Source organism: Myotis myotis, unplaced genomic scaffold (assembly GCF_014108235.1).
Source record: "Myotis myotis isolate mMyoMyo1 unplaced genomic scaffold, mMyoMyo1.p scaffold_m19_p_1, whole genome shotgun sequence".
Taxonomy (NCBI): Eukaryota; Metazoa; Chordata; class Mammalia; order Chiroptera; family Vespertilionidae; genus Myotis; species Myotis myotis.
In genome coordinates this window covers 155,503,405-155,520,110 of record NW_023416313.1, presented here as the reverse complement: position 1 = coordinate 155,520,110, position 16,706 = coordinate 155,503,405, and the positions used below count along the sequence as shown (strand labels likewise).

The 16,706-nt window shown below is 36.9% G+C and overlaps 1 protein-coding gene and 1 long non-coding RNA gene across 2 annotated transcripts in view; both read right to left on the bottom strand.

Moving 5' to 3' along the window:
• Positions 1 to 16,706, bottom strand: part of CDIN1 (CDAN1 interacting nuclease 1) — a 216,172-nt gene that overhangs the window by 171,225 nt on the left and 28,241 nt on the right.
• Positions 8,597 to 10,054, bottom strand: LOC118649520. The gene is made up of 4 exons (XR_004965675.1): positions 9,820 to 10,054; positions 9,619 to 9,686; positions 8,987 to 9,093; positions 8,597 to 8,631 (listed from the first exon to the last, which is right to left on the bottom strand). It is a non-coding gene; the product is annotated as an uncharacterized LOC118649520 (long non-coding RNA).

The window sequence follows — 16,706 nt, the reverse complement described above, 5'->3', positions numbered from 1 at the left end:
GACTGTTTATTTTAGTTCACATTTACTCCTGGGGTATAGTCCCACCTCAAATCAAAGCCTGGGATTTATAAGAGCTCCCACCTTCAGGGGTCCTAATCTTTAAGCCTTGTCCTCTAGCCCTATAAAGCTGTCAAAAGTTCTACTCAGGACTTGGTTGGACTACAACTGAAAAAGGGTAATTAAATTAGAATTCAATAATTAAAAAGTTAGTTCTGCAAAGCCTTATTTTCAGAAATTAAAAAAATACATTCCTAACTAACTCCTAAAGAAGAAATCATGATGGGAATAACAAAAATATGCAATATTGAGCAATGATAGTGGTGTGTATAAATAGTTGTAGAAAAGTATTGAACTAATTGGATAGTAGAAGGAGAAAGGAATTTATTTTATTCTAGAAGGTTCTAGCAAACTGGAGATCCTAATACACAAAATAAAACAGAAAAAGAAATAAGAGAATCAAGAACAAATAAAACCCTCCTTGTTTGTAGATGAGATGGCTTTCTATATAGAAAAAAAACCAAAGGAATCTACAAACTATAAAACCTAATAAGAGATATCAGAAAGGTAACTGGAATAAAAGTAATATAAAAATAAATAAATAGAATTCTTAAAAGTTAATAGTATTCAATTAGAAAATGGAATAGAAAATAGATCTCATTCACAATAATAAATACCATAAAGTACTTAGAAATATATTTCACAAAAAAGTGTAAAACCTTTGAAGAAAATTATAAAACATTACTAAAGAGCATAAAAGAGTTCCTGACTAAATGTAAAGATATTTTTAGAAAGAAAGTATCATGGGTGGAAAGATAGTATAAATAAAATGGTCAATTCTCTATATATCAATCAATAATGTTAATAAAAATCCAATGAAACTTAAAACACAGTTTTATGGTAGAAACTGATAAACTTATCTTAAAATCCATTAAGAATGCAAGGTCATGAATAGTTAATATGTTCTGAAACAAAGTAGGGAACTTACTCTAACAGATATCAACATGGATACATTTCAAAAATATAGTATTTACCAAAAAATAAAACAAATAAAAGTATGTTACAGAATTCTAAATACATCTGATAACACTTAAATAGAGTATAAAACAGCAAAATATAATGACCTTTCTTTCATGTACATATATGGGTATATTAAAAACAACATATGAGGCTAATAAGCACTAAACTTAAGACAATGGTTACCTCAAGTAAAGGAGAAAAGGAAAGAAATCAGGGAAAGTGTTTTCAAATAATAAATAAATAAAAATCTGAAGGAGAGAAGGATTGTAAAATGGTGTCTGAATATTTCATTTCTATGAAGTTTAAAAAGCATCTGAAGCAAATATAAACAGAGGTGGATTCATAGAGTCCATTACATTATTCTCTATTCTTTTCTCTGTGTGTGCTATATTTCATAATAAAAATAAGAAAAAAATCAAAAAGGAGTTGGATAAATTTGTCTTTAAGTCTTTTCTGCTCTGAGTCTCGCCCTATCATAAGTGTTCTGATTTAATTAGTCTTAAGTACCTACACTTCTCTCCTTTCTAATTAAATTTATGCATTAACTTTTAAGAACTAGCACAATGAAAATCAGATAAAGACGAAGAAGTCTGGGTGACAGACACTTCATTTTGCTTGCAAGACCAAATGTCTGGTCATTTTCTCTAAAGCAATCCCTCTAACTTCAACAATATATAAATAGCAAATACAGTTTAGAAAAATGTTCTTTCTACAATGATTTCTTTCTTTGTTTAATAAATCAGATTATAAGAGATCTTTATATTAGGTTTATAGTAATTTCACTGAGTACCAGAGAGAGAAAGCACAAGAAAAGTTAACAGATAACAATATCCTGTATGTAAAGGTATTTACAACTTTTCCCTTGCTGGTGAAAATTCAACTTTCTTCCAACTCTGCATAGAGTATTAGCTAGTATATCTTCCATTATTTCCTCCCTCCGGCTATTACTCATTTATTTCCAAACACACTTCTGTCTTCCTAAGTCAAAACCTGCCTACCTTTCAAAGTATTGTCCATCACTATTTCTCTTCATTACTGAATGTCTTTGAAGGTCTTTGGTTCCATAGATCCTATACAGCAAACCCCAAAGACAGACTTATCTTAGCTGAACACATTCAAACATTTTGCACCTTTGACTACCTTTTTTTCCTTGAAAATCTTTCCTCTTATGAATTCCAGGGCACTGTTTTCTAATCTCTCCTCCTACTCTGTTAACCACTGATCTTTCTCCATAGCTGCTTGAACTCTTCCCTGAAATTTCCCAGGGAGGTGTCCTCAACCTTCTTTTCTTTTCACCTTGTATGTCCATGTGGGTGACAGCACACCCTGTTGTTTCCCCAATAACTACTTGCGTAACTCCAAAACATACATACACACACACACACACACACAGATTTTTTTTTCCTTTTCCAGCCTCAACTCTACTCAGATTCACAGTCTCAATTTTGTAACTACTTATGGGACTTTTCACCTATTTGACCATAAGTATTCTAAAGACAAATTTACCACCACCTTCCTTTCCCGCCAAAGTGTTTTATACCCAACCTCCATTAAAGCAACCATTTCCATAAACACAGCTGCTAGAGCTAGAAATCTGAGTCATTCTTGATTCTTTCCTCCCCACACCTGAAACATCTAAAAAGTCACCAAGTCTCATTAATTCTACCATCAAAAGTTTTTCACATTTTTCCTACTCCCCTCTACTACTAAATAGTGTCCTGATTCACTTCCCTTGTTTCATATCTCTATACACTTTAATCCAATCTCCAATTTACAAACAACACTTCTAAAATACACATCTGATTACGTTACCCTGTTGGCTTGAAAATCCCGGGAGGTGTCTATTACCTATACAATGAAGTTCAAACTCAAAGCACTTGAGACTTTGGCTTCAGTCATCTTCTTTTTGCCTCCCACAACTCTTTCCCACCTTCAATCCCCCAAGCATTTTATACTTTAATCTCACCACATCACCATAAATTACTGTTTTTTTTCTGGAATCTAGAATGTTCTTAGAGCCTCCTTATTCTACTTGGATAACTTCTACTCTAGGGAAATAATTGGACTTGGGATCCTATACCATGCTATCACCATTAAATCAAGTTATTTTAGTAAGAGAACTATTTTAAGAGATGAGATATTAGAGGATTTTTAGATCAAGCCGAAGTCTTTCATTTTAAAAATAACAAAACGAAAGGTCATAGAAATGAAATGATTTGTCCAAGGTTACACAAAGCGTTATTTTATACCAGGTACAGGTATATATATATATGAAATAAGTTGTGCTATAAGCAGGGCTTACTGGAATAATTGTTAGGTCATCTCTACAGGTGGGAATATTGCATATTTTAATAGTTTTATTATTCTAATAATAATAATGTATCAATGACCAATGTGTATAAATTAAACCATAAATACAAATATAAAAGTAAAATATCCTAGAACATAAGTTATGTCACCAGTAGATCCCAAACCCACAAGTTCCCACTTCTTACCACCCAAAGATGCAATGAATGGGAGATCAAAATTTTCCTCTATGACAGTTCTTTTTCTACTATAAATGCAAAATTTTAAATATGACCTCTCAATATAAAAAGTGATTATTTTTCCAGGTAAATGTGTTCTTTCATCTGATTTAGGGCCATCTTAGTTCTTCAGTACCTAGTTTTCTCTGACTTAACAATTTGTACGCCATAAGTGTCTATAGACGCAAGCAGCAGACCTTTTTAAATTAAATTCAAAATATTGTGGCAGTCAACTGGTTAAAATCCAATTAGAAAAATCACTTAATATTTCAAAGACTCAGTTTTACCATTTGTACCTAGATTCATGACTGTAGAATCCATTTTCTTTTATTTTTTTGTGAAAAAATTAGAACCTTCATTTATTGTTGGTAGGGTTATAAATTGGTACAACTGCTTTGGAAAACAATTAGACCAGTCCTCAAAAAGTTAAGCATAGAGGTCCCATATGATCCAGCAATGTAGAATCCATTTTCATCTTAAAAGTTCTATGATTTTTACCAATTTCACATCTCAAAGATTTAGATTAAATTTCTCTCTGCATACAGCCCTAAGTACGTATAGTGTATCAGGAAACTGCCTTGGTCCTAATAATAATGACTTGTAATCATGTTGACACTGGGCATTTCTGTGTGGGCCTAACAGCAGGTCTATTCTAGGTCAATAGCTATAGTGATTGAATTGTTTATTAAGACTTCTAGGCATTTAAAGTAATCAGACCACAGGGTGAGAACATGAAGGAAAATAATTAACTCCTTTCATTCACCATTGATTATAAGATACCACTTTCCCCAACAGAGGTTAAATAATCACTTCATGGTGTTACACACACCATAACTACTTCACTGCTAAAAACTACATTATTTTTTATGCAAAACTAAACACAGATATTTAACAAAAGAACCACCAGATATTTACCTGAATAATTTATTTAAAAATATATTTATATATATTATATTCAACCTCACAATTCTTCAAGTATTGAAAGAGTCTTTTTATGAGAAGGTATCTGACTTGAACCAGATAATCCCAAGAAAAGAGACAAGTAGGTAGGTCATGAGGACCATAAAGGCGCCCAGCTCTTTGCAGCAACTTCAAACTTATTTGTTTGACTCTCAATGCTTCTATCATAGTGGCCAATGTCAAGGAAAATAGAGACACTCCTCATCCTTAAAATGCATTTAATTTTAGAAGGGCACATGTCAAAATGGTTAAGTATACAAAATGAGGCACTAAAGAACAATGGTTATCCATTTTCATTAAAGTGACAAAATCACTTTTCTAACAAACAATGTTCAGCGTAATTTAATAGACAACCCATTATATTATTACCATGGATGGAATGAGATAGCTTTTACCACTAACCAATAAGCATTCTCCTCCTACTCCATGATAGCATTTGCTTTTTCTTCTGCAAAAGCCTTAGACCTAAAATAGCACCAAATAACATTGTTCACTTTTCCTCAGTAATATTCAGAGCTAAAAGCATTACCAATTCTCATCTCCCTCAGTTTTCTTAAAACAACAGCTTGTCAAACCAAATAAATTACTTTTACTTTATCTTAAAAGTAAAAATTTATTAAACATCCTACTATAGGCAAATACTTTAGTTTTCTAAGATGCTGTAACAAATTACAATGTTTGGAAAAGGGACCTTTGGGAGGTAATCAGGGTTAGATTGGGTCACAAGGGAAGAACCCTCATGATGGGATTAGTTGCTTTAGAAGAAGAAAGAGATCACTCTGAGTGCACCCACCAAGGAAAGGCCAAGTGAGGACATAGTGAGAAGGTGCCATCTGCAAGCCCGGAAGAGTGTCCTCACCAGGACCTGACCATGCTAGCAACCTGATCTCAAACTCTCTAGACCTCTGGGAAAATAAATGTCTATTGTTTAAGCCATCAGGCTCTGGTATTTTGTTATGGCAGCCCCAAAATGAACTAGACACTTAGGTCCACTCACAGTAGGCCACACTTTGAGTCACTAGTGTCTTCAATATTCCCAGCTAGACAGCCAATTCTCCAAGTTTTAGGGATGGGTTACGCTCTCTCTTGAGTTCTTTTTTAACTATCTCTTTCTTGGGCATAGATACTAAAAACTTCCACAGAAAACTAAATTTGTGCCTGTATCAGCTTACTTATTCCACAGATTGAGTTTTATGAAGCATTCTGATCTTACTCACTGGTGTCCATTTCTTCCCCCCTCTGGATTTCAAATATTTTCTGGTTTTGTTTATACAGAGAATGTCTGAGTAATCATCTTTTCTCAGGGAATTCCTCGGTTTCTGAAATCCTGCTAGAATACCAAGTCATTCTGCCCCTCTACATCATCATAAATGAATGAATGAACATCTACAGGCAAATTTAATTCTGTAACCATAATGCTGCTAGTCTATGTCTAATAAGCACAATTACTTTTTAACCTTTTCACAGTAAAAAGTTTAGAATATTGTACAAAACCACTTAAACATTTCCTTACTCCATTTCTGTACAAAATATGTGTTCTGCCCTCCTAATCTTTCTTAATTTAATAGGTCACAGAGACCTTATAAAGAGAACAGTAAAAATGATTGGCCAGATTCACTTTCTAATTGTTGTAATTTATAAAAATCGAACTACCATCTCAACTGCTTTCTTCCCAAATAAATTTTCAGTTTTATTGACATAATAGTACTAATAATCTCATACTCTTTCCGTGTCTTTTGTCCCCTACACCAAAACTCCAATTGCCAAACTTATGCTTTTCATTTAAGAATTTAACAAGGAAATGCAGGAATTGGCATAAAACTAAGTTCCTGAATACTTAGTGCTTTTACATAGCCTCATAGTGTTCTTATGAAGGTCAAACTATTTGAAGCTTCAGATACTATATTTTCCCTACTACATTAGTTTGAAAACACTGTAGAACTTCAATCTTCTCTAAAAACATCATCATCATGTGGACTATAATTATTCTACAACCACCCCACTTTAATAATAAATGCTAAGAATATTAAAACAACAAAAGGAATGCCTTAAAATGCATTAAGCTCTTCTCTTATTAAACACAAAATCTTAACTCTTACCACAGCCTTTTATTCTTAATTCACAATCAAATCCATTTGGCAGTTAATCTCAGCACTTATTGTCACTCATCCCAATAAAACCAATCTTAAATGGTGGTGAATGCCTTCCCTACTTCTCTGTGTGTCCTAAGGAAAACCCAGAGGATGAGCAGATATGGAGTACAGTCACTAAGTTTATGCACAACACAATTATGCTTTGTTATACACCAACTTTTGCCAGAACATCCAACTTGTAACTTTTCTCCATTTCTGTTGAACTCCTTCAGTCTAATAAAAAGTAGGCACTCAACAAATAACTACTGTCATGGTGATCATGGTGATGACGACAACAAATATAGCAACACTGGTGGACAGTTTCTTGAGTACCAGGTACCATTTTACCTAACTGCCATCACTGTAATAATAAAAGCAGTAGTAGTATTTAAGAAACAGGCAAAGGTGGAAGTATCTTATCTGAATTAACATAATAGTACTAATATTAGTACTAATAGCCAGCATGTGAACATAAGCAGTTTTGGCCTCAAACCTTACATAATACTTGGATTTCAGCATCCAAATGATAAAATTACCTTCAAAAATTTGTACTCCAACATCACTAGGTTATTAGTTGCCACTCCCTGCCACTCTACTCAATCGAGTGTCAACACAAAGGGAAGTTACTCTAGACTTTTACAGAGCTCATGGCATCTCCCACAGAACCAGAAAGTCAGGCTAAGAAGCTTCATAACCAAGAACAATGCCCAAACCCCTAGACAGGAGAATTCCCATCAGATACCACTGCCACCTCCCTGCCCAGAGTGCTGAGAGTTCCACCCCATGGGGCCTCCTACACCAGATCAATCCCCCCTGTGCCGCACCCCCCACCACCACCACACCTGCCAAGAGAATGGATCCTGCACACAAAGGCTTCTACCTTCTCACCATTCAAGTTCATCTCTACAGATCTGATTCATCACCCAGTAAAGTTAATGTGCAACTGCTGGCTGGAAATGAGTATATTTTTAGCTCTAATTTGAAGTAAAATATGTATATAGCTATATTTACACTATGTTTATCATTACAATTTTAAGTAAGCATGTTTTCAAGGTCTATAAAAGAAAGCAGTTTAAAAAACTGTGTAAGAGTATGGAGTTACAGGTGATTTATTTATTCTTTATTCTTTTTTTCTGATTTCAATATTATTTATGTAAGAAATAAAACTTCAGCCCATCTGGTGTGGCTCAGCAGTTGAGTATCGACCCAGGAACCAAGAGGTCGCTGATTTAATTCTCAGTCAGGGCACATGCCCTGATTGCAGGCTAGATCCCCCAGGGCGGGGGATGGGGGGAGGGCTGTGCAGGAGGCAGCCAATCAATGACTTCCTTTCTCATCGATGTTTCTATCTCTCCATTCCTCTCCCTTCCTCTCTCTCTAAAAATCAACAAAAATATATTTGGGAAAAGAAGAAATAAAAATTCAGAGGAGAAAATATACCTTTTTGTTGTCATATATATTCTATGACTTGATTTCATTATGCACCTAAAAAATACCACCCAACTAAAAAAGACAATGGCAGGTGCCCTTTATTCTATAGAACTGAAGCTTGCATTGCATTTGATTCCCCCCAAATTTGGACATGCCTAGTGCATCAGTAGCTCCAAAGAATTGTCTCTCACATATTTGGAAAGATTTTGATATAAGAAACTTAAATTTTCTTCTCAGTATCAAAATGACTTCCCAAGGTTCACACTCCCTCCCCAGATCAGAGGGAGCCGAAAGGCTGCCTTCCCTGATACAAACCCTGAGGTAACTCAAGACAGTACTCACCTGGAGATGTGCTCACTGCGCCTGCTAGAAGCGCCAGGCTCTGCCCGGTACCTTCTGGAGCTGCTTGACCTCATCCTGAAGTCTTCCCATGACTCCCAGACCAACCTGAACCTCAGGGAGAACAAATGTAAGTAGCTTTGGCCAAACACTCCAGTGCCTGAGATTAAGTCCTGTTTGCTGTCACACTGGCTTCTCTTATTTCTTCCAACTCGGCCCCAAGGCTGCTGATGTAAAATATGATTCCCAGATTTTTATGTAATGGGAACATTGTCTTTACAAACCCAGCTTGTATTACAGATACTGGAGAATCTGTTATTGCCAGGAGATCAAGCCCCATGCTCAAGGCCAGCCCGACTGCTGGGCCCGGCTCCCCATGACAGAGCTCTCACAATTGCCTCCTCTACTCTCCTCCTCCTCCTCCTCAGCCTCCAAAACACCTGCTTTGGTTTCCTCCCAACCTGGTCTATGCCAGTTAAGGGGAGAGAGGGAAGTCTACAGGCAGGTCCAATGGTCCCCACCCCTACCACAAGCCCACTCCCTGTCAATGAAGGAAACTAGATCCCACCAGCTTTGCCCTACCTGTGATAGTAAAAATGCTGGAAAGTCAATTTGGAATATAAACTCTTTCAGTTCCAAGATACAGACATCAAGGAACACACTGAGATCTATTTTTAAGCATACGCACCCTGAAAAGGATCAAATGCAGGTGAGACCAAATGCGGGTGATACTATGATGAAAGGAACAAACATCCCACTTTAAAAAGTTTTTCCCTCCAAGTTTCCCCACACATAAAATTCTAACCACTTATAAGTAGTCGTCATTTCAATGAATTGTGTCAAATGAAAAGGGGAAAGAAAGATACATTCACCATGAGGCTAATTTATGGTCTCACTAAATCCAGCAGACTGAAGGGTTTCATTTAGTCTATCATGAATTCTGAGACCAAAGCAATTCTATTAAAAGCCCTTGCGGGGAGGCGGGGGGGGGGGGGGGGGGGGGCAAAAAAGATAAAAAGACAGAGAAAGAGAGAGAGAGAGAAAGAAAGGTCAGCCAACAAAAACTTTCCCTAAATGTTGTAATTATATCAATACTATCCTTTCCAGTTTTGCAAAGGTAATATCAAGGAATTTGTCCCTCTAAGTAGGAGACCAATAAAATTATTGTATAAATAATGTTTTAAGAAATTAAGACAATAAAATAGGTATAATACCTTATAATTTCATATACATTAAATTCTCAAAACAATACTGGGTATCAGTTGAAAAGACTGCTTTCTACCTGCAGATTAGAAAATGCATGCTTAGGAAAAATTACCAAAACATGTGCAGAGGCATCTAGCTCCTAAAGGAGAGAGCCTCTCAAAGCTCAATTCTGGGGCTCCCGGTCCTGAGAGCCAGCTACCCCAGCTCACCTGTCCACCGTGACTAAGATGGGGCTTCTCCTCCTCACATGGCTCAGAGGGTGGCAGCTGCATTCCAGACAATGAGATGAAGAAAGACTCTTGATCATACTGCCTACATTTTCCTGTGCAGACATTCATTTTCCTTTTCTGATAGCCTGTCTCCCTATTCTCTCACTGGTCCAATGTTAGGCTCCACTGAAACCCACTGCAAAGGCAAATATTCTCCTTCAGAATTGTTTTTAGAATAAAAATAGGGAGGATTCCTGGGAATTCCCACAATCATTACATTAAAACGGACTGTACCAGGATACTGACAATTAGACAATGTCTCAAGAAGAAAACCAGAGGGAAAGCATGTGGCTTCCAACCAAAAACAAACAAAAGACCCAGCGGAGGAATCCTGTGTTCTTTTTTTAAAAGAGAAAATCTTAATTTTAAGCATTAAAAACATACCGAGAAGGATTCTGCATTGGCTGTTGGAGACTGGCACTGATGTTTCAAGGCCTCTCAATAAAATTGCTTTGGTCTAAGAGTTTGTGAAACCCTTCAGACTTCTGGATTTAGTGAGCCCATAAATAAGACTCATGTTTACTTTTAATTTAAAGTGTTCTTCCTTTCTTCATTTGCTTTTTTTCATTAGCCTCGGAGTTCTTTAAGGCAGGGGCTCCTTTTGCCTTTATATATATTTTTTAATTTTACATCATCAACATTTAGCACAGAACCTTGCACAGAGCAGTCTTTCAAATGATGGCTTAAAGAAAGAATAATCCTCCTCCTCCCCCCATTCCTTGGTATGCACACACCTCATACCCAGCACAGATCCACTCTAAGGGAAAAACTAAAACACTGCAACCCACAGACAATACAGCATATAAACATGTGAACACAGGACAGTGATAACATTGCTAAAGAAGACTTTTAGTTTCCCAAAACAGTGGTACCTCATAACAAGTGATCTTAAGCTTTACAAAAAATAGGAGAGTGTGTGCTACTAATTAATTTTTAAAGTCTAGAAATTTTGTCCATACAAAATGCAACAGAAATATTCAGTGACAGCCTTTGCTGTCACAGAGTTCATAACAATCAACTATTTTTTTAAGACATCAATAAATAGGGAGGTAGATGACCTCAAGAAAAAGATGTTCATGGCCAGACTATAAATAGGGTGCTTGAAAAAATTACCCTGATCTGTTCCTTGTATTGCCAGTTACCCCACCCTAACCCAACTCTCTCTCTTTATGACATCCAGCTAGGTAATGTAAACAAGTCACTGTGGGAAAACCGAGACAGCCATGTCTGAGCTTTGACTCAGTCAGACCAAATCTAGAATCAGGAAAGTAGAGGCACTGGGAATTATAAAACTGCTAACCTTACTGAAAAGCTCCTGACTCACCAGGCACCCACCTTGAAATACTTCTGAATATGGTGAGAAACTTGGTCTGATCCACTTACGTTCTGATTGGACCTGATAGCCCAGAGTCCAATCTGATAAAACCCAGTATCTTTATCTCTACATCAGATGGGATACATTTAACTTAAAGGGATAGAAAATCCAAAATAACTGTGGATTAAACAGGGCAGAAATGTATCTCTTCCAGGATAGCAATTCTGCTCCAGGAAGTCTTTAGGACCCAGTCAACTCAACAGTCACATAAACAAAGCTACTACAATTCACAGCAATACAATATGAGTAAAAGTTAACTCTCTACTTCAAAGCTATCTCGGTTTCCTTAATTCTTGTTTAATAAATCCAAGCCATTTTAAACTCTTGGTATCTGCTATTTCTTTGAGAGGGCTCTCCAATCATTATTATTATGAACTAGAGGGCCACTGCATGAATCGTGCAAGGGTGGGATCTGGCCGGCTGGCCCCAATGGCTGGGCCAGCGGGGAGGAGGGGCCATGGGCGGTTGTGACCGGCCCCACCCCAATCAGGTTGTTGGTGCCCGATCCTGGCCTGGATCAGGCTAGTTGGCTGCCACCGTGTGCCTCATAGCCACCGGTCATTCTGCTGTTCTGGTTGCTGGGCTTTTATATACTAGTATATAGATTTCACTTACCAAACACCATTGGTGAGCAACCAGATTTAGAGCTGGAGATACCAGCAATTAAACAAATTGCTATTCATTTGCTAAAAGGCAAAGGCCTCTCTGATTTTTCAGTTCAAGACACAATCCCCTAAGTATAATATTTACTATCTTTAGGCATGGACTATTTTGATTCTCAAAACACAAACCTTTTTTCCTCCTCTTCTAAGATAATAATAATAGCAAGAAAATTAAAAAGCAATTGATTTTATGAAACATGGACATTTCACTTCATTTCAAAAGAGAAGCTTGGATTCATTCAACTGAGCCATCATGATTTTGTGTAAATTTTCTTCTCAGTTTCTCTTCATTTCATTAAATCCAGTAATTCTGTATATTACAAGACTACATATTTAGAAGCCACTCCTATGAGGTAGTCAGTTCATTTATTCAGTAATTCAACAGCTGTTTATTAAGCAGCTGTTTGTTGACACACTCCATGTGCTGGAGAGAGTGAACTCTCAGAATGTATGTTGCAGAAGACTCAGCCTCCCCAAGAGTTATATATTTAAAAGGCTTTTGCTAGGCAGAAAACACAGTTACTCTCAGAAACAAAGAACTCCCTACTATTTCAGTAGAATAAATACCACTTATCATGTCCCGTGAGTTCAGATTCTCCAATCATGTCTGTATAAATTTCCAAGAAGTGATGAAACAAACAAAAAAAGTCTTATAGGAAGTTCTTTGAAATGACTTGATAAAAGTATCTTGGTACCAAATGGTATTCAGATAATTTGGGCAACATAATTCTAACAGAATGAGTCAGACACATCATCACTCTTGTAACCTTGACCCTGAATTTGGTCTAAAAGTTCTATACATTTTTAGTAGAATAGATGATGCCATAACACAGGAAAATGGCAACATTTAAAATTCATAGTAGCACAAAACCATTACTTTTCCCATTGGATCCCTTGAACTTTAATAATGTCTGACCTGGTTGGCCAATAAGTTCTAAAAGCAGACAGAGGAAAATTGCTAATATTGGACACTGCTGGAATGATTTTTCATTTAGAAAGATTTTATAAGTTCTCTTAAAAACAGGTCACCAATTCTGGAGACACTTAGCTTTCTTGAGCGGGTAGCTATTGACGAGAGCAGGTAACCTAATAAATGCAAAGTAAAATCCAGGTAAAAACTAGACTTCATATATTCTTATTATCCTTACACATAAAGTAAAAATAAATACATACCCACTCCCCCCACACAGTTATCTATGAACCAATCCAAATCAAAGGATGTGTGGCAAAAGGAGATGTGAAAGAAAGTTACTCATTTATTTCCCAGGATAAATGACACAAAAGCTAGCGTCTTTTTAACTGTCCAAAAGAGAGAATATACTACACAGCTGAGACTGGATAAAGGCCTGAGTAATTATACATTTATAATTTTCACATTGCACAAATAAAAAAGATTTATAAAGGCACAATTTAAAAGTCTACCTTGCTTAAGTCACTTAAAAGAAGCAAAGTGATAAGGGAGGCAAGCAATTAGCTGCTTCTCCACAACACCACAATTCCAAGTGGCTTTCTACATGCCCCTTGCTTTACTTAAATATCATTTCAACACGCAATTATCCCTGTGCTTTGATGCAGTTGCCATTTGCTTTGTTTTTAATGCAAATACCTGCTTACTGATTGAAACCGCCCCATGTTACCGTTTGTGAACTGTTGCCTAGATGTGGCTTCCAAATGACTTTAGCAATATACTCACTCCTTAAGAACACTAAGACCATAGTCAGCCAGAGTAACCTCTAGGGTACATGCCCTATTCTAAAAACTCAGAGAGCTAGGTGTAGTCACCTAGAGAGAAGCTCTCATTTCATTTCTCTCCCACAGACTGTCAAACGGTTCCTTTCCCAGCTTTATAAAAACACCAGCCTCCAGATTGGCAGGGGATTACCTTGGCACTACATAATTCTTAAAGCTTTTCCACTGCACGCATTTATCTTCACAGGATGCCTGTGCAAAAAGCAGGAGCTCCTGCCTGGCTTGTGTGGCTCAGTGGTTGAGCATCGACCTATGAACCAGGAGGTCACAGTTTGATTCCCAGTCTGGGCACATGCCCAGGATGTGGGCTCACCCCCCACTACGGGGCGTGCAGGGGGCAGCCAAGCAGTGATTCTCTCTCGTTATTGATGTTTCTATCTCTCCCTCCCATTTCCTTCCTCTCTAAAATCAATAAATATATAGATATTTTAAAAAGAAGGTGCTCTTGCTATCCACATGGACAAACTAGAACTCCAAGAGTAAGTGACTTGCCCAGGGCCATGCCTTCAAGACAGCTGCACGACTGGCTTTGGAAGCCAGACCTCCTCTTGGGTCTTAGATCCGTAGGCCTGGAGCTTGTGGCCAGGGAACAGTGAAGGACTCTTCCCAATTCTTATCTAAAGGAATACAATTCACAGACCATATCTGACTCATTACATTTTAAAAGCAATGGAACTCAGTTCAAGGTTTTTTCATTTCAAGTCAATGGGGCCCTAAATCTTTACGAGTATACAGTTATTTTTTAAATCACACTTTCACTGATTTGCACATTTTTATCTTTAACATTTTATTAACATAGCTCATATCAAATTGTCACTTAACTTAGTGATATGATCATAGCACAATGCATTACTCATGTGTTTGTGGTGACGTTGGTGTAAAGAAACCTGTTGTACTGCCAGTCATATAGCGGTTATGTACAGTACATAATACCTGGTGGTAATGCTAATCAATGACTGTTACTGGATTATGTATTTACTATACTATACTTTCCATCATTATTTTAGAGTGTATTCTTTCTACTTAAAAAAAAAAAAAAAGTTTGCTGTAAAACAGTGTGCTGTGTTAGGCTGGCAGCAGCTTCATACATCTGCATACCTCATCTCTTGATTGCATAATTTTCTCGTGTGCTTGATTTAATCTCATGCTGTTTTGTACAGTAACATTCTGTACAGGCGTGAAGTCTAGAGCAATAGGCTATACTATATAGCCTAGGTGTGTGGTAGGTCTGTGCCGCCTACGTTTGTTTAAGTGCACTCTGATGTTGACAAAATTGTCTAAGGACACATCTCCTAGAACATACCCCTGTCCTTATGTGGCACAAGACTGTAATTTAATTTCAAATTAGAAAGAAGAAAAGAAAAAAGAGAATAAATCTGGATCAACCTCAGAGAAGTTGGTCATGACCATGGGCCCACATCTCCTGTGGGACCAGGCTCCAGATGGAATGCAGGAACATACACATTAGGTCACACAAGAGAAGGTATTTTATTTTACAGACTGTATTGAAAAACTTTTAAGCAATGCATGCTCTTTAATAAATTTCATTTATCCCACAGCTTATTTTAAATACTCTAAAATTATGTTCTCAGATTCTTCTGTGAAATACATAACTAATGCTCTTCATGTTTCATTTCCCTGAGACACCAGATAATACAATTATTTCCACTAAACACCATCCTGGTCCTCAAACTCTCCTCACTTATGGATGTTACTTCCCACCCATCGGACAATCTGATAAGGGAACAGTGGAGACAAAGGAAATGTGTAGGTCCTTCCAGTTTACTTTCACAGATTTCCAGGAGCACCTATAATTTTATCATCTTAGTGTATCAACCGAGTGCACACAGGGACCAAGAAAAAACACCTGCTGTCACTATTTCCACTGATTAACCCAGAAAATGCCACCAAAATGGCATTAGCCAGTTTAAGTAATCAACTCCTATGGCTTTAAACACAAACTCAAAAGTCTCTCTGTGACTTGAACCTGTTTGGGGGTGAATACCTAGGCAGGTGGCAACCTTATTTAGAGTAAATTAACCACCCCCTAATTGTACAAAAAGAGCTTCCTGGTAATTGACAGGAACACAGCTAGATATGAGTATGCCTGTTGGGAATATAAAATTTACAAATAACCCTGAGAGGTTAAGGAAATAGTAACTTCTATAAACAGAGATTTTAACTTAACAGAAAACATTTTACAATAAAGTTTACGTATATAGTCTATTAAGGAATTAAAACAGGCCTCATAAAGAAGTACATACAGGGATACTATGAAAGGGAATTAGATTACTCAAACCTGATTTTAATCAGAAGCTTTTTGACCTTAATCCTGCATGGCTTATTTTAGATGATTTTCCAAGCAGATAATAAAGAGCAATTTCACTTAAGAGCTGCAGCCACGGGGTTTACAGTATAAGGCCCTTCCATGTCCCATTTCCACATCTCCTCATGGAGGGCACGTCCATCACTCCTTCATTCTTAGGAAGCGTGCTTTCCTTCATAAGTGTACAGAGTCCCCCAGGAGAAAACCCAAACTTCTCTTCCTTATTCTCACCAATTTCAAAAGGCAGTCAACCTCATGGAAATGTAGAAGTCAAACTTTTTGTCTTCTTTATAAACCAAGAAGTGTATTTCTATTTTTTTCCATGTAAACGAACAAAAGTCACATAAAGGTGGTATCTCAAAAATAATATAATCAAACATTCAAATGTCATGCTCAAGTGATGTGCAATTAAAGTATATTATATACATGACATGTGTAATATTAATATTCTACATTTTACGTAAGATATATGGAAGGCTACATAATACACAAAATGGTTTGGAAAAACCGGCATCAAGGTTATCTGCTGTGACTTCCTATCAGCAGGGAGAAGGAGGCGGATGGAATTCTGGAACATGAGTAAGATAACACTCATGTCAAAAAAAAAAGTCCTTGTCCTCAAGCAAGCTAATGAAGCGAGTGATAAGCTACGGGTCAAATTCCCACTTCTACAATCAAAATTTATCATAGGAGCCCTTGAAAAGGGAGTGCATCT